The sequence below is a fragment of the Fukomys damarensis genome, unplaced genomic scaffold (genome assembly GCF_012274545.1).
Source record: "Fukomys damarensis isolate Sample0158 unplaced genomic scaffold, DMR_v1.0_HiC HiC_scaffold_35, whole genome shotgun sequence".
Classification (NCBI taxonomy): Eukaryota; Metazoa; Chordata; class Mammalia; order Rodentia; family Bathyergidae; genus Fukomys; species Fukomys damarensis.
The window spans coordinates 31,425,224-31,430,800 of record NW_022900947.1 but is presented as its reverse complement, the minus strand read 5'-3'; the positions used below and the strand labels follow the sequence as shown (position 1 = coordinate 31,430,800).

Sequence of the window (5,577 nt, the reverse complement as noted above, 5' to 3'; positions counted from 1 at the left end):
CCAAAAAAAAACCCCAAAAAACAAAAAAACAAAAAACATAGTGAGTTTGAGTCCAGCCTGAACTACATAGTGAGACCCTATCTCAAAAAAACACAAAGTTATAGAGAACATTGCAAAGCATTTATATTTTATTATATAGTACTACGTAACATACTCAATAAAAATATGATTTATAGGATTGTAATAAACATAATTATGGGCCAATTTTCTTCATTTTTTTATGGTGTAATGCCTACAAGAAAACCTTTTAAGGGTTAGAATTCTTGTTCAATAGAAATATCATGAGTGTAGGGCCAGGGATTTAGCTCAGTGATTCTGCCACCTGCCTCGCAAGCACAAGGTCCCAAGTTTGATCTCCAGGATTCCCACCCCCAGAAAAAAAGGAAGAAAAAAGAAATATCATGAGTGTAAAAAAAAAGAGAGCAGTTGGCTCTTTTCAATTTTAAAACTGATCCAGAATATTTTTTTGAAAGCCAGGTATGGTGTCCCATGTCTGTAATCCTAGCACTAGGGAGGCTGAGGCAGGAGGATCAGCATGTTTGTGAGGCCAGCCTGGGCCACACAGTGACAGCCTGTCTCAATAAAACCAAAAAAGAAAAAAATATTTTTAAAAATTATCATTTTAATTTACAGTCTTGACAATGCCCTCCTTATAACATTTAGGCTTGATTTACAATTATTCTAAGGCAGTTGTTTGTCCCCTAACTCTGCCACTCTATCTATTGAATGTCCTTTGTATTCTGGGCACCGCTGTAGATGTGGGGATATAGGAGTGAGTGAAATGCTCCAGGTCTTGGTCAGCTTTTTGTTACCATAACAAAATATCTAAGGGAATCAACTTAAAAATAGGAGAAGCCTATCCGGGGCACACAGATTTAGAGGTTTCGGTTCACAGTTGGGGCCTGTTCTGGATCCAACTTACAATAGACCAAACTCATTGCCCTCCAAAAATGACCTTCTACGGAGGGTAAGCTTCTGTGTGGATGTTAGTGTTGACAGAGAGATTGCATGATCTCTAGTGTGAGACCATCCACGCCAGAACTAAGAAAGGGCGCTGTGGCTGCCCAGGTGGCCCAGTAATTTCCACCAGAAGTGAGGGTGGCAGAGCTCAGCGTCGTGTTGGATTTGCCATCCTCACCATGGAGCTGAGCGGTCTGATCAGCTGGCCACCGGCCACGTGTGGAGACTGAGCACACCCATGCTCGGTGACCAGTCCAAACTGACAGGTGCTACCCGTGTGAAACAGGCTAGACTGCCAGGACTCGGTACGGAAACAAGAATGTAAAAGACCTCATGGACAATCTTTATGTTGATAACATATTGAGATAATATTGTGGCCATGTTAAAGTATGTAAGTAATATTTATTATTATTTCTCTGTGTTGGTTTTCTAAAAAGAATTTAATTGCCTGTGTGCCTCTCATTGTATTTCTGCTGAAAAGCACTGGCACAGTGTCTTTGCCATGGTGTGAGTCCAGGTAACACTGTGAATCTCTCAACCATCGGGGATAGGAGGCAACATCCATGAAAAAGACAAAATTTGATTGATTCTTCTTTTATCTTCTATTTCTTTAGGTACTTTCTGCTCCCTCACAGTCCTTTGATTGGAACCCATCCTCTCAGACACCTCTTTGGAGCTATTTACTTTTCCATGCTTCAAAACTGTTGCTTCCTGCCAGGTGCAATGATGCATGCCTGTGTTCCCAGTACTCAGGAGGCTGAGGCAGGATGATCGATGAGAGTTTGAGGCCAGCCTGGGCTACATAGTGAGCTCAAGGCAAGCCTGCACTGAAAGGTGAGACCCTGTCTCAAGAAAACAAAAAACAAAACAATAACAGCAAGAACAACAACAACAAAAAAAAACAAAAATCCAAAACTGTCCCTTCCTATCAGAACTTTCCTTTTCAGCAGTACAGTTAGTTTCACAGGGTTGTTAGTAGATTCTCCTGGCTTAGGATGTCACCCATTAGATGTGTTTGTTCTTTTACAAATGTCCTTAGCTGAGAGAAGTCAACCTCCAGTGGTGGTGCTCTTGTATCTAGTCACTCAGCTGGAGTCCTTCTGGTTCATGGGACAGAAACACAGAGACCGTCATGACACTTTGTTGACTGTCCACTGAGATCCTGTGTGCAAGCCCTGTCCCTGCTGGTGGTGTCCAATGTCACAGTCCACAGACTGTGTGCACAGAAGCTTTCTCTTTGTAGATTTCTGTCACTTCAGGAAGTTGGTGAGGTGAGGCCTATTAACTGCCTTGTACAGAAGATTTTAAAATGCGGCTGTGGAGGCAGGAGGGGTCCTGGTTCTTGCATCTGTGGAAGATGTGGAAGGGCAGAAAGAGTCTCAGGTACCCCATTGGGAAGGGGAGAGCAGTGGTAACACGCTGGGGTCCGTGGGTGGAATGGGGCTGCAGAAAGTACACCTGGATTTAGGACATGTGATAAGGAAAACACTGTGTCTCAGGGACATTTATGGATAATACTAAAGGTATCTTGCTGATATAGAAAGAGAAAAGGAAGTAACACTTAATAGAGATACTTCAAAGGGAAGCTTAGGCTGCTGGCACACACTTGTAATTCCAGTCCTCTGGGAGGCTGAGGAAGGAGAATCACAAGTTCAAGCCCAGCTTGAACAACTTGAAGAGGCCTTGTCTCAAAATGAAAAATGGAAAAGAGCTGGAGATATAGCTCACTGTGAAGGTGTGGGTTCAATCTCCAGTACCACATACACACACAAATATTAACAAAGGAAAAAGTGGAAAAATATAGTGTTGAAATGAACAAAAGTAGGACAAAAGGAAGAGGAAACCAAAATCTAAATTCAATTGAATAATGTAGACTAGGATAAACTAGTCCCTCCCACAACCCTTGCACTTTTCCTTTCCAACTTGGGCCAAGAAGAATGGCTCCCACAAAGAGAGACAGGAAGGGCTGTTCGGCCATCAGTGAGGTGGTGTCCTGAGGATACTCCGTCACTCACCAGCACGTCCATGGAGTGGACTTCAAGAAAGGCACCCTTCAGGCACTTAGGGAGATCCAGAGAAATGGAGGTCCAGATGTGTGAATCGAAACCAGGCTCAACAGAGCTGTGAGGGCCAAGGGAAAAAGCAGTGTCCCATAGCGTGTCCGTGTACAGTTGTCTAGAAAATGTAGAGGATGAAGATTCACCAAACAAGCGCTATATGTTGGTAACCTATGTCCCTGCTACCATGTTCAAAAATCTCCAGAGAGTGAATGTGGATGAGAACTTTCAAATAAAATTATAAAGCTGCCAAAAAAGAGAGAATAAGTTAAATCAAAATCTAAATTAAACTGATCAATATAGGACAGTTGTATGATGAATTAAATTATTTTTTTAAAAAACCTCCCAAGGGCCAGGGATTTAGCTCAGTGGTTCTGCTGCCTGCCTCACAAGCACAATGTCCCAAATTCAATTCCTGGTACAAAAACAAACAAACAAAAAAACCCTCCCAGAACTGGTTAAAAAGTAAAATTCAGTGGTATGAATTCAAGTGTATGATAATGGACATGCTTAGAATATCAAAAAAGACCTATGCACAGAAAAAGAAATCGGAGCTGGTATAGTAGTGTCAGACTAAATTAAGATCAAAAGCACCAAAGAAAATGAAGAACATTATGTTTTTGTTTGTTTTTTTGGGGGGTACTGGGGATTGAACTCGGGTCCTTGCTCTTACAAGGCAGGCCACCGAACTGCTGAGCTAAATCCCCGGCCCATGAAGAACATTATACAAAGGCACTGATTCCATAAATAAATCCAAACCATGTTAATTCTATTTATTATAAAAATAAAGAACAAAATGAGAATCAAGAACTATTATGTAAAGGTACAGAATCCCAATGATGAATGTAACTGTATTGTATACCTAGATTGTACCAATAAACTCAATAAAAAGAAAAAAAAATAAAGAACGAAAGTTTATCATAGACTTAACCATCGTCAGAGAATAAAAATAGATCTAAGAACAAAGAATCTATCTTAGAAATGAGAAAGAGGAAATCAAAATAACCAAAAAGATAAAGAAAAGATGATTAAGAAAAAAGCCGAAACCAGTTAATTTTTTTTAAAAAAGACAGGCGCTGGGGATGTAGCTCAGTATTAGAGTGCTTGCCTAGTGTGGGTGAGGCCCTGTGTTTAATTCCAGAATCACAAAAACAAAACAAACAAACAGAGAAGAGGCTAGGGATGCCACTTAGTGGTAGAATGCGTCTAAGCCCCAGCATCATAAAGCAAGGAGAGAGAAATAAGTTCTGGTTCTTTGGTGAGATCCATGAAGCAGAATATGGTGACGTGCTCTAGTCAGGAGCATATGAGTTTGAGGCCTTCCTGGGGGCCAGTGAGACCCTGCCTAAAAGGAAATTGAACAAAGAAAAAAGAAGGAAAAATCAGTGAAATGAATATCTCTCCAACCCTTTCCCCTCTTTTCACATATCAGAGGAACAGAAAGTGGCAGAAAGAAGAGTAAGGAAAGAATCAGAGGGGCAGATATAGGAGAGATCGAGGAAATTCTTAGTGACAACTTCATGCAATTCAAGAGCTGCAGTTAGAAAATGTCAAGGAAAGGAATGATTTCCAGATAAGAAAGCAAGTGAGTAAAAGTGGTGCCAACAGAGGTACAAGTGTGTATAGGTTGATTACTGTAGAAAAGGTTGAAAAAGTGATTCGAAATCTATTAGAAAAGCCCACCAGAAAGAGCCATATGGCTTCCCTGCTGGGGCTTTAAAAGAAAAAGACAGCAACAAATGTATTTACCTTTGCAGAAGGTAACTTCTTTGCAGAAGAAACTACTAACCCATTTTATGAAACGCTTTGGGGCTAGGGCTGTAGCTCAGAGAAAGAACCCTTGTCTAGTATGCACCAGGCCCTCTTTTGAAAGAGGCTGTATGTGGTGATCAGCGAGGTGCTCTTCATCTCTCCCGCCAGGTAGCCTTCCACCTCCCCAGAGGGTGAAACCAGACACTCACCATGCACTTGCTGGCACTTTCCAGCCTCCACAATTGGGAGAAATAAACTTCTGTCCTTTGGAAATTACCCGGTCTCTCCTGGGTGTGGTGGTGCACACCTGGAATCGAGGCATTTAGGAGGCTGAGGCAGGAGGGTCATAAGTTCCAGGCCAGACTGAGCTATGTATCAAGTTCAAGACCAACCTGAACTACCTACTGAGACCCTGTCTCAAAAAAAGAAAAAAAAATACACCCTAAAATAACCCAGTCTAAGGTATTTTGCTATAGAAGCACAAAATGGACTAAGACAAGAACATAAAGAAAACTATAAACCAAACTCACTGATAAATATAGCTGCAAAAAAATAGAAATGCAACATTAACAAATAAAATTTATGTAGCCAAAGAACAATATTCTGTCACCTAACATGATTCATTCCAGAAATATAAGAATGGTTTGTTATCAAGTAATCTATTACAAATCTATCGCATCAATAAACTAAAAGAGAAAAATATAATCATATCATTACCGTGGTATCTCAGTTAAAGAACTTAATCCTTCCTGTGATTCTGGCCACAAACCTAATCAGACAAGAACTGAATCAAATTTCCCATCAGGTC

General features: G+C 40.9%; 1 pseudogene; it reads left to right on the top strand.

Moving 5' to 3' along the window:
* Positions 1-2,897: 2,897 nt before the first annotated feature.
* On the top strand, positions 2,898-3,261 carry LOC104862935 (annotated as a pseudogene).
* The last annotated feature ends 2,316 nt before the right edge of the window (positions 3,262-5,577 follow it).